This window comes from Neoarius graeffei, chromosome 2 (assembly GCF_027579695.1).
Source record: "Neoarius graeffei isolate fNeoGra1 chromosome 2, fNeoGra1.pri, whole genome shotgun sequence".
NCBI classification, from domain to species: Eukaryota; Metazoa; Chordata; class Actinopteri; order Siluriformes; family Ariidae; genus Neoarius; species Neoarius graeffei.
Genome location: NC_083570.1, coordinates 87,136,766 through 87,153,661, shown reverse-complemented (window position 1 = coordinate 87,153,661; position 16,896 = coordinate 87,136,766). Strand labels below are relative to the sequence as shown.

The 16,896-nt window shown below is 41.9% G+C and overlaps 2 protein-coding genes across 3 annotated transcripts in view; one reads left to right on the top strand and one right to left on the bottom strand.

Moving 5' to 3' along the window:
- Positions 1–16,896, bottom strand: part of LOC132881998 (uncharacterized) — a 90,575-nt gene that overhangs the window by 21,767 nt on the left and 51,912 nt on the right. The window lies entirely within an intron of this gene.
- The window catches only part of pmt (phosphoethanolamine methyltransferase), a 104,559-nt gene continuing 88,021 nt past the window's right edge, over positions 359–16,896 (top strand). For both annotated transcript variants that reach the window (XM_060915140.1, XM_060915138.1), the window contains exon 1: positions 359–541. The gene's annotated coding sequence lies outside the window, so the exon portion shown is untranslated. The remainder of the gene's footprint in view (positions 542–16,896) is intronic.

Sequence of the window (16,896 nt, the reverse complement as noted above, 5' to 3'; positions counted from 1 at the left end):
GCTTTCCGAGATGTTACATAATCTGCTTCCACAGAGTTACACGTAGCGTTGAAAAACGGGAAGTGCACCAAGTGGACAGAGACACTACTGCCCCCTGCTGTCTATGCTCAGGGAAGGAGGAGCGAACTGAAGCGTTGAACCAGGGTTGCCAGATTGGATTGGATAAAAACACTCAGCAGTAGCTAATATTTTCTTTTATAGCAAATATTCTGAATTAAATCTAATACATTTGCATAAAAAGTTAAAGTATAAATACAGACAGTGCATCTATATACATATATACGCATAACCATTTCAATTATAAGATATATTGCAAAGATTGGAGGAGGAGGAAGGAAAGGGGGATGATGGAGTTCCCTTACATCAGAAATTTTTGTTTCTCCGGGGAAAGGCTGAGATAAGGAATGTCATCATTCTAGAACACACAATTTTCTGGGCTTGCGTCAGCTCTTTTGTGTGGGTTTTGATGTTTGGATGTGCTGGATATTTTACTGAGACCTGTCAATCCTGATTAATGCCATTAGAGCCCAGTTGAACTAAGGTATGTGTGAAAATGAGCTGCTCGACTGTCTGACCGGAATTAATGCATGATGTCGACTCTCAGCTGTCTATTACAGGGTTACTCTCAAAATCACTCGCCTATAGCAAAAGTAGTATAGCTTATAGCATAAGTCAAGTGTTACAGGCTCTCGATTTAATTCTGTTTGTGTAGCTGTGCTGTCACTGATGTCATCCTGACCCACGACCATCTCAGACCAGGGGCTTTTATTATAACGCCACGAAAACAGGTCACTGTGCGACAGTTATACAGCTGTTTGGGGAGGGGGGGTTATGATTGTATTTCTGATCATTCATCAGCTGTGCGTACGGACGGGGTGAGGTGAAAGGTGGCTGAGATTGTCTCTGGAACACGTCACACTGACACATCAGACGGTTACGTAAGGACACGTGACAGACAGACAGGGTCGCGTGCGGACCACCCAGGAGAGGAGCGTTTGATTAACCGCGCGACCTTTGTGTTTTTCCGGTTTAATCAAGGCGATTACAGGCTTTTAGTGCCTTAATAAAAGGCACAGCGAGCTTTTTCAGACTGTTAATATTTACAGGGAAAATTACAGGAAGAGAAAATCGCTGTGAGAAACGTCTGGTTTTGTTCTCACGTCTCACTTCAACAACTGCAGCCAGAGCCCTGAGGAGCAACTCCATATCGGGAGAACTGCTCATTCTGACGAAGCGCACACACACTCCTTCTACAGCTGTGTTAAAGAAACGCGTCGCCAATCAATCATCTCATCTCATTATCTCTAGCCGCTTTATCCTGTTCTACAGGGTTGCAGGCAAGCTGGAGCCTATCCCAGCTGACTATGGGTGAAAGGCGGGGTACACCCTGGACAAGTCGCCAGGTCATCACAGGACTGACACATAGACACAGACAACCATTCACACTCACATTCACACCTACGGTCAATTTAGAGTCACCAGTTAACCTAACCTGCATGTCTTTGGACTGTGGGGGAAACCGGAGCACCCGGAGGAAACCCACGCGGACACGGGGAGAACATGCAAACTCCACACAGAAAGGCCCTCGCCGGCCACGGGGCTCGAACCCGGACCTTCTTGCTGTGAGGCGATGGTGCTAACCACTACACCACCGTGCCACCCCAATCATCTCATCTCATTATCTCTAGCCGCTTTATCCTTCTACAGGGTCGCAGGCAAGCTGGAGCCTATCCCAGCTGACTACGGGCGAAAGGCGGGGTACACCCTGGACAAGTCGTCAGGTCATCACAGGGCTGACACATAGACACAGACAACCATTCACACTCACATTCACACCTACGGTCAATTTAGAGTCACCAGTTAACCTAACCTGCATGTCTTTGGACTGTGGGGGGAAACCGGAGCACCCGGAGGAAACCCACGCGGACACAGGGGGAACATGCAAACTCCACACAGAAAGGCCCTCGCCGGCCACGGGGCTTGAACCCGGACCTTCTTGCTGTGAGGCGACAGCGCTAACCACTACACCACCGTGCCGCCCCATCAATCAATCAATCAATCAATCAATCAATGTTAATTAAATAAATAGATAAATAAACGTAAGTTAAATAAATACATACACACACGTGTGTGTGTGTGTGTATATATATATATATATATATATATATACTACCGTTCAAAAGTTTGGGGTCACCCAGACAATTTTGTGTTTTCCATGAAAAGTCACACTTTTATTTCCCACCATAAGTTGTAAAATGAATAGAAAATATAGTCAAGACATTTTTCTGGCCATTTTGAGCATTTAATCGACCCCACAAATGTGATGCTCCAGAAACTCAATCTGCTCAAAGGAAGGTCAGTTTTATAGCTTCTCTAAAGAGCTCAACTGTTTTCAGCTGTGCTAACATGATTGTACAAGGGTTTTCTAATCATCCATTAGCCTTCTGAGGCAATGAGCAAACACATTGTACCATTAGAACACTGGAGTGAGAGTTGCTGGAAATGGGCCTCTATACACCTATGGAGATATTGCACCAAAAACCAGACATTTGCAGCTAGAATAGTCATTTACCACATTAGCAATGTATAGAGTGGATTTCTGATTAGTTTAAAGTGATCTTCATTGAAAAGAACAGTGCTTTTCTTTCAAAAATAAGGAATTTTCAAAGTGACCCCAAACTTTTGAATGGTAGTGTATATATATTAGGGTGCATCAGTTGCCCTCACGTTCATAAAATCTGATGCATTTTTGTTTGGGTGTTCCTTTTCACCAATAAAGACATCCTGTAAAATTTTTTGACCATATTCAAAAGTCTAATGGTGGCACCATGAGGTTCATTTTTTGCCAAAAAACGCTTATGTTTTCGCGTAAGGTTTGAATCACAATGTTGGACTCCATTTATTGATTTCTTGTGACCCAGAGATCATGTTAAGAACCTTTGTATTTAATAGGGGCTAGCATATGCATAGGCGGCAAGCTTAAAACCAGGGTTATAACATTGAGAGATAATGCTAGTGACACCCTAAAATAAACCTCCAAATATTTTTAGACATTCTATACATACTGTCAACAGTATCTAAGATATTTGGTATACTCTATAAGGTGCCATAATGTTTCATGAAAAGTGATCGAAATTTTGTTATAAAAGTCATAAAATAGCAGCTTTTTCCATAACTTTGAGCTCCTGGTGCGACCATTAAACTTTTGAATTTTGTCAAAATATTTCACCCAGTGTGTTTTCTTACCGAAAGGAACATAAAAACAAAAATACATCATGATCGGAGGAACTTTTCATTTTTAGGGGGCAACTGATGCATCCTAATATATATATATATATATATATATATATATATATATATATATATATATATATATATATATATACACACACACACAACTACCCCGATTCCAAAAAAGTTGGGACAAAGTACAAATTGTAAATAAAAACGGAAAGCAATAATTTACAAATCTCAAAAACTGATATTGTATTCACAATAGAACATAGACAACATATCAGATGTCGAAAGTGAGACATTTTGAAATTTCATGCCAAATATTGGCTCGTTTGAAATTTCATGACAGCAACACATCTCAAAGTTGGGACAGGGGCAATAAGAGGCTGGAAAAGTTAAAGGTACAAAAAAGGAACAGCTGGAGGACCAAATTGCAACTCATTAGGTCAATTGGCAATAGGTCATTAACATGACTGGGTATAAAAAGAGCATCTTGGAGTGGCAGCGGCTCTCAGAAGTAAAGATGGGAAGAGGATCACCAATCACTCTAATTCTGCGCTGACAAATAGTGGAGCAATATCAGAAAGGAGTTCAACAGTGTAAAATTGCAAAGAGTTTGAACATATCATCATCTACAGTGCATAATATCATCAAAAGATTCAGAGAATCTGGAAGAATCTCTGTGCGTAAGGGTCAAGGCCGGAAAACCATACTGGGTGCCCGTGATCTTCGGGCCCTTAGACGGCACTGCATCACATACAGGCATGCTTCTGTATTGGAAATCACAAAATGGGCTCAGGAATATTTCCAGAGAACATTATCTGTGAACACAATTCACCGTGCCATCCGCCGTTGCCAGGTAAAACTCTATAGTTCAAAGAAGAAGCCATATCTAAACACGATCCAGAAGCGCAGACGTCTTCTCTGGGCCAAGGCTCATTTAAAATGGACTGTGGCAAAGTGGAAAACTGTTCTGTGGTCAAATTAATCAAATTTTGAAGTTCTTTATGGAAATCAGGGACGCCGTGTCATTCGGACTAAAGAGGAGAAGGACGACCCAAGTTGTTATCAGCACTCAGTTCAGAAGCCTGCATCTCTGATGGTATGGGGTTGCATTAGTGCGTGTGGCATGGGCAGCTTACACATCTGGAAAGACACCATCAATGCTGAAAGGTATATCCAGGTTCTAGAGCAACATATGCTCCCGTCCAGACGACGTCTCTTTCAGGGAAGACCTTGCATTTTCCAACATGACAATGCCAAACCACATACTGCATCAATTACAGCATCATGGCTGCGTAGAAGAAGGGTCCGGGTACTGAACTGGCCAGCCTGCAGTCCAGATCTTTCACCCATAGAAAAGATTTGGCGCATCATAAAACGGAAGATACGACAAAAAAGACCTAAGACAGTTGAGCAACGAGAATCCTACATTAGACAAGAATGGGTTAACATTCCTATCCCTAAACATGAGCAGCTTGTCTCCTCAGTCCCCAGACGTTTACAGACTGTTGTAAAGAGAAAAGGGGATGTCTCACAGTGGTAAAGATGGCCTTGTACCAACTTTTTTGAGATGTGTTGTTGTCATGAAATTTAAAATCACCTCATTTTTCTCTTTAAATGATAGATTTTCTCAGTTTAAACATTTGATATGGCATCTATGTTCTATTCTGAATAAAATATGGAATTTTGAAACTTCCACATCATTACATTCCGTTTTTATTGACAATTTGTACTTTGTCCCAACTTTTTTGGAATCGGGGTTTTATATTTATATATATCTCATCTCATCTCATTATCTCTAGCCGCTTTATCCTTCTACAGGGTCGCAGGCAAGCTGGAGCCTATCCCAGCTGACTACGGGCGAAAGGCGGGGTACACCCTGGACAAGTCGCCAGGTCATCACAGGGCTGACACATAGACACAGACAACCATTCACACTCACATTCACACCTACGGTCAATTTAGAGTCACCAGTTAACCTAACCTGCATGTCTTTGGACTGTGGGGGAAACCGGAGCACCCGGAGGAAACCCACGCGGACACGGGGAGAACATGCAAACTCTAACCACTACACCACCGTGCCGCCCATTTATATATATATATAAGTAAATAAATAAATTGTGAGTTTACACTTAAGCTACAGTAACAGTGTTGGGGCGGAGTTTATAGTGACAGTAACTGTGTTGGGGCGGAGTTTATTTATAGCTACAGTAACAGTGCTGGGGCGGAGTTTATTTATGGAGACAGGAACAGTGTTGGGGCGGAGTATATTTATAGTGACTAACAGTGTTGGGGCGGAGTTTATTTATAGAGACAGTAACAGTGTTGGGGAGGAGTTTATTTATAGTGACAGTAACAGTGTTGGGGCGGAGTTTATTTACAGTGACAGTAACAGTGCTAGGGAGGAGTTTATTTATAGTGACAGTAACAGTGTTGGGGCGGAGTTTATTTACAGTGACAGTAACAGTGCTAGGGAGGAGTTTATTTATAGTGACAGTAACAGTGTTGGGGCGGAGTTTATTTAGAGTGACAGTAACAGTGCTGGGGCGGAGTTTATTTATAGTGACAGTAACAGTGCTGGGGCGAAGTTTATTTATAGTGACAGTAATTGTGCTGGGGCAGAGTTTATTTATAGAGACAGTAACAGTGTTGGGGCGGAGTTTATTTGTAGTGACAGTAACAGTGTTGGGGCGGAGTTTATTTATAGTGACAGTAACAGTGCTGGGGCAGAGTTTATTTGTAGAGACAGTAACAGTGTTGGGGCGGAGTTTATTTCTAACTACATTAAAAGTGTTGGGGCGGAGTTTATTTCTAGAGACAGTAACAGTGTTGGGGCGGAGTTTATTTATAGTGACAGTAACAGTTCTGGGACGGAGTTTATTTATAGTGACAGTAACAGTTCTGGGACGGAGTTTATTTATAGTGACAGTCACAGTGTTGGGGTGGAGTTTATTTATAGTGACAGTAACAGTGTTGGGGCGGAGTTTATTTATAGTGACAGTCACAGTGTTGGGGTGGAGTTTATTTATAGTGACAGTAACAGTGTTGGGGCGGAGTTTATTTATTGTGACTAATAGTGTTGGGGCGGAGTTTATTTATAGTGACAGTAACAGTGTTGGGGCGGAGTTTATTTATTGTGACCAATAGTGTTGGGGCGGAGTTTATTTATTGTGACCAACAGTGTTGGTGCGGAGTTTATTTATAGTGACAGTAACAGTGTTGGGGCAGAGTTTATTTATTGTGACTAATAGTCTTGGGGCGGAGTTTATTTATAGTGACAGTAACAGTGTTGGGGCGGAGTTTATTTACTGTGACCAATAGTGTTGGGGCGGAGTTTATTTATTGTGACCAACAGTGTTGGGGCAGAGTTTATTTATAGATACAGTAACAGTGGTGGGGCGGAGTTTATTTATAGAGACAGTTACAGTGTTGGGGCAAAGTTTATTTATATTTACAGTAACAGTGCTGGGGCGGAGTTATTTATAGTGACAGTCACAGTGTTCGGGCAGAGTTTATTTATAGAGACAGTAACAGTGTTGGGGCGGAGTTTATTTATTGAGACAGTTACAGTGTTGGGGCGGCGTATATTTGTAGAGACCCCAGATAGCAAAAATCAGTTGAATCAACATTGAAATAGCGTTTGGCAGAAAACATTGAAATAATGTTGAAATGATATTGAAAGTGTCCCCTTGAATTTGGGTTGAATCAACGTTGAATTTTCAACCCTATCAGCATTGAATCAATAGTGATTCAACCATCATCTAAATAGAAATTTCTATTTAGATGATGGTTGAATCACTATTGATTCAATGCTGATAGGGTTGAAAATTCAATGTTGATTCAACCCAAATTCAAGGGGACACTTTCAATATCATTTCAATGTTGATTCAACTGATTTTTGCTATCTGGGAACCCATGTGAACAGCATGCAAACTCCACACAGAAAGGCCCTTGTCAGCTGCTGGGCTCAAACCCAGGACCTTCTTGCTGTGAGGCAACAGTGCTAACCACTACACCACCATGCCGCCCAGATGCAGTCTGGAGTTACCAAATATAGTCTCGTCGTCAATGGAGCTCGAGCTCTTCTGAGAGACGGTTATTTGGACCATTCCAAATAGCGGCCGGTACGGTAGAAAACGGAGATGTTTGTTTTTCTGTTTGTTTTTTCCTTACATGTTGCACACACAAGATTTGCACATAACCATAAATAATAATCTATTCTTCATAGTTCCTTGTGCTCTATTAAAATTCTAAATTAAATAAATGAAATTCAATGAAATATAGGAAACCCCCCTCCCACAAAATGGTCTCACCCAGAGTGCACCCAGGCTCCTGTCCAGTGGTGCAGTGTATGATGACAACAAAATCAACATATATTCAACATTGATCAAATGTTTCCTTCAACCATTACATTGATTCGAACACATTTTTTCAACTTTTTATTTTATCAGTGGTTGATTAATGGTTGATCCACCATCAGTGTTCAACTATAACTGTAAATCAACCATCTTGACCAAATATCAACATTGAAATAACATCATTTGCTATCTGGGACAGTAACAGTGCTGGGCCGGAGTATACTTATAGAGACAGTAACAGTGCTGGGGCGGTGTATATATATATAGAGACAGTAACAGTGTTGGGGCGGAGTTTATTTATAGTGACAGTAACAGTGTTGGGGCGGAGTTTATTTATAGTGACAGTAACAGTGTTGGGGCGGAGTTTATTTATAGTGACAGTAACAGTGTTGGGACGGGGTTTATTTATAGAGACAGTAACAGTGTTGGGGCAGAGTTTATTTATATTTACAGTAACAGTGTTGGGGCGGAGTTTATTTATAGTGACAGTCACAGTGCTGGGCAGGAGCTTATTTATAGAGACAGTAACAGTGTTCGGGCAAAGTTTATTTATAGAGACAGTAACAGTGCTGGGGCGGAGTTTATTTATAGAGACAGTAACAGTGTTGGGGCGGAGTTTATTTGTAGTGACAGTCACAGTGCTGGGCCGGAGCTTATTTATAGAGACAGTAACAGTGTTCGGGCAAAGTTTATTTATAGAGACAGTAACAGTGCTGGGGCGGAGTTTATTTATAGAGACAGTAACAGTGTTGGGGCGGAGTTTATTTATAGAGACAGTAACAGTGTTGGGGCGGAGTTTTTTTATAGTGACAGTACCAGTGCTGGGGCAGAGTGTATTTGTAGGGACAGTAACAGTGCTGGGGCAGAGTTTATTTATAGAGACAGTAACAGGGTTGGGGCAGAGTTTATTTAAAGTGACAGTAACAGTGTTGGGGCGGGGTTTATTTATTGTGACAGTCACAGTGCTGGGCCAGAGTTCATTTTTAGAGACAGTAACAGTGTTGGGACGGAGTTTATTTATAGAGACAGTAACAGTGTTGGGACGGAGTTTATTTATAGAGACAGGAACAGTGTTGGGGCGGAGTTTATTTATAGTGACAGTAACAGTGTTGGGACGGGGTTTATTTATAGAGACAGTAACAGTGTTGGGGCAGAGTTTATTTATATTTACAGTAACAGTGTTGGGGCGGAGTTTATTTATAGAGACAGTAACAGTGTTGGGGCGGAGTTTATTTATAGTGACAGTAACAGTGATGGGGCGGAGTTTATTTATAGAGACAGTCACAGTGCTGGGCCGGAGTTCATTTATAGAGACAGTAACAGTGTTGGGACGGAGTTTATTTATAGAGACAGTAACAGTGTTGGGGCAGAGTTTATTTATAGTGACAGTGACAGTGTTGGGACGGGGTTTATTTATAGAGACAGTAACAGTGTTGGGGCAGAGTTTATTTATATTTACAGTAACAGTGTTGGGGCGGAGTTTATTTATAGAGACAGTAACAGTGATTGCGCGGAGTTTATTTATAGAGACAGTAAAAGTGTTGGGGCGGAGTTTATTTATAGTCAGAGTAACAGTGCTGGGGTGGAGTTTATGTATAGTCAGAGTAACAGTGCTGGGGCGGAGTTTATTTGTTGAGACAGTAACAGTGTTGGGCCGGAGTTCATTTATAGAGACAGTAACAGTGTTGGGGTGGAGTTTATTTATAGTGACCGTAACAGTGTTGGGGCGGAGTTTATTTATAGTGAGAGTAACAGTGTTGGGACGGGGTTTATTTATAGAGACAGTAACAGTGTTGGGGAGGAGTTTATTTATATTTACAGTAACAGTGTTGGGGCGGAGTTTATTTATAGAGACAGTAACAGTGTTAGGGCGGAGTTTATTTATAGTGACAGTAACAGTGATGGGGCGGAGTTTATTTATAGAGACAGTAAAAGTGTTGGGGCGGAGTTTATTTATAGAGACAGTAACAGTGTTGGGGCGGAGTTTATTTATAGTGACAGTACCAGTGCTGGGGCAGAGTTTATTTGTAGGGACAGTAACAGTGTTGGGGCGGAGTTTATTTATAGAGACAGTAACAGGGTTGGGGCGGAGTTTATTTATAGTCAGAGTAACAGTGCTGGGGCGGAGTTTATTTGTTGAGACAGTAACAGTGTTGGGACGGAGTTTATTTATAGTGATAGTAACAGTGCTGGGGCGGAGTTTATTTATAGTGACAATAACAGTGCTGGGGTGGAGTTTATGTATAGTCAGAGTAACAGTGCTGGGGCGGAGTTTATTTGTTGAGACAGTAACAGTGTTGGGACGGAGTTTATTTATAGTGACAGTAACAGTGCTGGGGCGGAGTTTATTTATAGTCAGAGTAACAGTGCTGGGGCGGAGTTTATTTGTAGAGACAGTAACAGTGTTGGGGCGGAGTTTATTTATAGTGACAGTAACAGTGCTGGGGCGGAGTTTATTTATAGTGAGAGTAACAGTGATGGGGCGGAGTTTATTTGTAGAGACAGTAACAGTGTTGGGGCGGAGTTTATTTATAGTGACCGTAACAGTGTTGGGGCGGACTTTATTTATAGTGAGAGTAATAGTGTTGGGACGGGGTTTATTTATAGAGACAGTCACAGTGTTCGGGCAGAGTTTATTTATATTTACAGTAACAGTGTTGGGGCGGAGTTTATTTATAGAGACAGTAACAGTGTTAGGGCGGAGTTTATTTATAGTGACAGTAACAGTGATGGGGCGGAGTTTATTTATAGAGACAGTAAAAGTGTTGGGGCGGAGTTTATTTATAGAGACAGTAACAGTGTTGGGGCGGAGTTTATTTATAGTGACAGTACCAGTGCTGGGGCAGAGTTTATTTGTAGGGACAGTAACAGTGTTGGGGCGGAGTTTATTTATAGAGACAGTAACAGTGTTGGGGTGGAGTTTATTTATAGTGACCGTAACAGTGTTGGGGCGGAGTTTATTTATAGTGAGAGTAACAGTGTTGGGACGGGGTTTATTTATAGAGACAGTAACAGTGTTGGGGAGGAGTTTATTTATATTTACAGTAACAGTGTTGGGGCGGAGTTTATTTATAGAGACAGTAACAGTGTTAGGGCGGAGTTTATTTATAGTGACAGTAACAGTGATGGGGCGGAGTTTATTTATAGAGACAGTAAAAGTGTTGGGGCGGAGTTTATTTATAGAGACAGTAACAGTGTTGGGGCGGAGTTTATTTATAGTGACAGTACCAGTGCTGGGGCAGAGTTTATTTGTAGGGACAGTAACAGTGTTGGGGCGGAGTTTATTTATAGAGACAGTAACAGGGTTGGGGCGGAGTTTATTTATAGTCAGAGTAACAGTGCTGGGGCGGAGTTTATTTGTTGAGACAGTAACAGTGTTGGGACGGAGTTTATTTATAGTGATAGTAACAGTGCTGGGGCGGAGTTTATTTATAGTGACAATAACAGTGCTGGGGTGGAGTTTATGTATAGTCAGAGTAACAGTGCTGGGGCGGAGTTTATTTGTTGAGACAGTAACAGTGTTGGGACGGAGTTTATTTATAGTGACAGTAACAGTGCTGGGGCGGAGTTTATTTATAGTCAGAGTAACAGTGCTGGGGCGGAGTTTATTTGTAGAGACAGTAACAGTGTTGGGGCGGAGTTTATTTATAGTGACAGTAACAGTGCTGGGGCGGAGTTTATTTATAGTGAGAGTAACAGTGATGGGGCGGAGTTTATTTGTAGAGACAGTAACAGTGTTGGGGCGGAGTTTATTTATAGTGACCGTAACAGTGTTGGGGCGGACTTTATTTATAGTGAGAGTAATAGTGTTGGGACGGGGTTTATTTATAGAGACAGTCACAGTGTTCGGGCAGAGTTTATTTATATTTACAGTAACAGTGTTGGGGCGGAGTTTATTTATAGAGACAGTAACAGTGTTAGGGCGGAGTTTATTTATAGTGACAGTAACAGTGATGGGGCGGAGTTTATTTATAGAGACAGTAAAAGTGTTGGGGCGGAGTTTATTTATAGAGACAGTAACAGTGTTGGGGCGGAGTTTATTTATAGTGACAGTACCAGTGCTGGGGCAGAGTTTATTTGTAGGGACAGTAACAGTGTTGGGGCGGAGTTTATTTATAGAGACAGTAACAGGGTTGGGGCGGAGTTTATTTATAGTCAGAGTAACAGTGCTGGGGCGGACTTTATTTGTAGAGACAGTAACAGTGTTGGGGCGGAGTTTATTTATAGTGACAGTAACAGTCCTGGGGCGGAGTTTATTTATAGTGAGAGTAACAGTGATGGGGCGGAGTTTATTTGTAGAGACAGTAACAGTGTTGGGGCGGAGTTTATTTATAGTGACCGTAACAGTGTTGGGGCGGACTTTATTTATAGTGAGAGTAATAGTGTTGGGACGGGGTTTATTTATAGAGACAGTAACAGTGTTGGGGCAGAGTTTATTTATATTTACAGTAACAGTGTTGGGGCGGAGTTTATTTATAGAGACAGTAACAGTGTTAGGGCGGAGTTTATTTATAGTGACAGTAACAGTGATGGGGCGGAGTTTATTTATAGAGACAGTAAAAGTGTTGGGGCGGAGTTTATTTATAGAGACAGTCACAGTGTTGGGGCGGACTTTATTTATAGTGAGAGTAACAGTGCTGGGGCGGAGTTTATTTGTAGAGACAGTAACAGTGTTGGGGCGGAGTTTATTTATAGTGACAGTAACAGTGCTGGGGCAGAGTTTATTTCTTGTGACTAACAGTGTTGGGGCGGAGTTTATTCATAGTGAGAGTAACAGTGCTGGGGTGGAGTTTATTTGTAGAGACAGTAACAGTGCTGGGTCGGAGTTTATTTATAGTGACAGTAACAGTACTGGGGCAGAGTTTATTTATAGATACAGTAACAGTGTTGGTGCGGAGTTTATTTAATGAGAAAGTTACAGTGTTGGGGTGGAGTTTATTTATAGAGACAGTTACAGTGTTGGGGCGGAGCTTATTTATAGAGACAGTTTCAGTGTTGGGGCGGAATTTATTTTTGGAGACAGTTGCAGTGTTGGGGCGGAGTTTATTTGTAGAGACAGTAACAGTGTTGGGGCGGAGCTTATTTATAGTGACAGTAACAGTGCTGGGGCGGAGTTTATTTCTAGAGACAGTAACAATGTTGGGGCGCAGTTTATTTATAGAGACAGTAACAGTGTTGGGGCGGACTATATTTCTAGAGACAGTAACAGTGCTGGGGCGGAGCTTTTTTATTGAGACAGTTACAGTGTTGGGGTGGAGTTTATTTATAGAAACAGGAACAGTGTTGGGGCAGAGTTTATTTATATTTACAGTAACAGTGTTGGGGCGGAGTTTATTTATAGTGACAGTCACAGTGCTGGGGCGGAGTTTATTTATAGAGACAGTAACAGTGTTGGGGAGGAGTTTATTTATAGAGACAGTAACAGTGTTGGGGCGGAGTTTTTTTATAGTGACAGTAGCAGTCCTGGGGCAGAGTGTATTTGTAGGGACAGTAACAGTGTTGGGGCAGAGTTTATTTATAGCAGGGCTTTGAACCGGAATTTTTTTCCTATTGGTTCGTTCCGAACAGAAACGGAATTTTAACGTTTCCGGTTTTGGGTTCCACCATTAAATAGACGTTCCCGAACCGGTTAGAACAAAAAAATTTTGTTCCCGGAACGGTTAATTACGTTCCCTGTCAGCTGTTTAACAAATGGCTATAAAATTATGTCTCTGTCTCATCCAGCTTAAGCCAAATTTAGGCTAATTCTATTACAACCTTCATTAAATAAGACAAGAAATAATTCAAAACAATTATTATTTCAAATGTTGGCGATTTGGATTCTCAGTATGTCTTCCCATCTACACAAACAGAAAAAGTGCCAAAAATGAAAGATAATTCGTTTAGTGTGTTACCAAAGGCTAGTCAGGCCCTATAGAGGGCTACCGCATGACGTCACCGCGCCGCGAGATTTTGTTAGGCGCCATATTGGAAGTACACATCTATGCAAATACATACATTCATAAACTACAGCTGAAATGTAGCCAGGGCCGGTTCTGCCCTAATCTGGACCCGGGTGCAACATCGTGCAACCCCCCCCCAAAAACAAAAAAAACAAAAAAAACCCCAGTCTAAATCAGGACAACCATCACATAACTATAACTATAAACATTTTATATCAACTATTTTAACTAAATGGGCTATAATAAATCAGCCTGCAGGCAGCCACGGCCACTGCCTCAGAAAACTAACCATTCAATGACAACTGAAAGCCTGCAGCCACGGCGGGCTGCCTTAAAAAGTAACCATTTGTCCTACCTTAAAACTCGTTTTGCATTTTCTGCCTCCTTTTTTGTATTTTCGACCCTCCGTTTATTTTCTTTCCTTTTCTGAAAACCCGATTTGTGTCCAGACATTTTGTTCTGCTACCAACGAACTAACTCGTCAGGTCTCGTCCCTCGAGCCCGCGATGATTCCCGTGGGAAGGGCAACAACTGATACATTTTTACAAACAGCCAATAGGGAGGTTGCATCGTTCAGGCTCTTCTTTGCTCAGACACTCAGTAATGCACTTACTCACTAGCAGTCCACCTTCCCGCTCTCTCCATTCAGTCAGCGAACGTCACACAGGAAGTGAACCCCAGCGGGTCATAGAAACTTGCGCAGGAGAAGAATGACTATTTGTAGGCTACATAAACTTTGAGGAACGAAATAAAAACCGGTATTAACCGGTTACCATTATTTTTAATAAGCGTTTCTGTTCCGGAACATAAAAAATAATAAAGTTTCTGGTTTCGTTTCTGTTCCATGTGAAATAGAAAAAGTTCCCGGTTTTCGTTTTCGTTCCTTGAACCGGTTCAAAGCCCTGATTTATAGAGACAGTAACAGGGTTGGGGCAGAGTTTATTTATAGTGACAGTAACAGTGTTGGGGCGGGGTTTATTTATTGTGACAGTAACAGTGTTGGGGCGGAGTTTATTTATATTTACAGTAACAGTGTTGGGGCGGAGTTTATTTATAGTGACAGTCACAGTGCTGGGCCGGAGTTCATTTATAGAGACCGTAACAGTGTTGGGACGGAGTTTATTTATAGAGACAGTAACAGTGTTGGGGCGGAGTTTATTTATAGAGACAGTAACAGTGTTGGGGCAGAGTTTATTTATAGTGACAGTAACAGTGTTGGGGCGGAGTTTATTTATAGTGACAGTAACAGTGTTGGGACGGAGTTTATTTATAGAGACAGTAACAGTGTTGGGGCGGAGTTTATTTATAGTGACAGTAACAGTGTTGGGACGGAGTTTATTTATAGAGACAGTAACAGTGTTGGGGCGGAGTTTATTTATAGTGACAGTAACAGTGTTGGGGCGGAGTTTATTTATAGTGACAGTAACAGTGTTGGGACGGAGTTTATTTATAGAGACAGTAACAGTGTTGGGGCGGAGTTTATTTATAGTGACAGTAACAGTGTTGGGACGGGGTTTATTTATAGAGACAGTAACAGTGTTGGGGCAGAGTTTATTTATATTTACAGTAACAGTGTTGGGGCGGAGTTTATTTATAGAGACAGTAGCAGTGTTTGGGCGGAGTTTATTTATAGTGACAGTAACAGTGATGGGGCGGAGTTTATTTATAGAGACAGTAAAAGTGTTGGGGCGGAGTTTATTTATAGAGACAGTCACAGAGTTGGGGCGGAGTTTATTTATAGTGACAGTACCAGTGCTGGGGCAGAGTTTATTTGTAGGGACAGTAACAGTGTTGGGGTGGAGTTTATTTATAGAGACAGTAACAGGGTTGGGGCAGAGTTTATTTATAGTCAGAGTAACAGTGCTGGGGCGGAGTTTATTTGTTGAGACAGTAACAGTGTTGGGACGGAGTTTATTTATAGTGACAGTAACAGTGCTGGGGCGGAGATTATTTATAGTGAGAGTAACAGTGATGGGGCAGAGTTTATTTGTAGAGACAGTAACAGTGTTGGGACGGAGTTTATTTATAGTGACCATAACAGTGTTTGGGCGGAGTTTATTTCTTGTGACTAACAGTGTTGGGGCGGAGTTTATTTATAGTGACAGTAACATTGCTGGGGCGGAGTTTATTTCTTGTGACTAACAGTGTTGGGGTGGAGTTTATTTATAGTGAGAGTAACAGTGCTGGGGCGGAGTTTATTTGTAGAGACAGTAACAGTGCTGGGGCGGAGTTTATTTATAGTGACAGTAACAGTGCTGGGGCAGAGTTTATTTATAGATACAGTAACAGTGTTGGGGCGGAGCTTATTTGTAGAGACAGTTACAGTGTTGGGGCGGAATTTACTTATGGAGACAGTTGCAGTGTTGTGGCGGAGGTTATTTGTAGAGACAGTAACAGTGTTGGGGCGGAGCTTATTTATAGTGATAGTAACAGTGCTGGGGCGGAGTTTATTTGTAGAGACAGTAACAGTGTTGGGGCGGAGTTTATTTATAGAGACAGGAACAGTGTTGGGGCGGACGATATTTCTAGAGACAGTAACAGTGCTGGGGCGGAGCTTATTTATTGAGACAGTTACAGTGTTGGGGTGGAGTTTATTTATAGAGACAGTAACAGTGCTGGGGCGGAGTTTATTTATTGTGACTAACAGTGTTGGGGCGGAGTTTATTTATAGTGAGAGTAACAGTGATGGGGCGGAGTTTATTTCTAATGACAGTAACAGTGGTGGGGTGGAGTTTGTTTCTAGATACCGTAACAGTGTTGGGGCAGAGTTTATTTATGGTGACAGTAACAGGGCTGGGGCGGAGTTTATTTATAGAGGCAGTAACAGTGTTGGGGCGGAGTTTATTTAAAGTGAGTAACAGTGTTGGGGCGGAGTTTATTTCTAACTACAGTAACAGTGTTGGGGCGGAGTTTATTCATAGTGACAGTAACAGTGTTGGGGCGGAGTTTATTTATAGAGACAGTAACAGTGCTGGGGCGGAGTTTCTTTATAGTGACAGTCACAGTGTTGGGGAGGAGTTTATTTCTAGTGACAGTAACAGTGCTGGGGCGAAGTTTATTTCTAGTAACAGTGTTGTGGCGGAGTTTATTTTTGAGACAGTAACAGTGCTTGGGCGGAGTTTTTTTATAGAGGCAGTAACAGTGTTGGGGCGGAGTTAATTCATAGTGACAGTAACAGTGTTGGGGCGGAGTTTACTTATAGAGACAGTAACAGGGTTGGGGCAGAGTTTATTTATAGTCAGAGTAACAGTGCTGGGGCGGAGTTTATTTGTTGAGACAGTAACAGTGTTGGGACGGAGTTTATTTATAGTGACAGTAACAGTGCTGGGGCGGAGTTTATTTGTAGAGACAGTAACAGT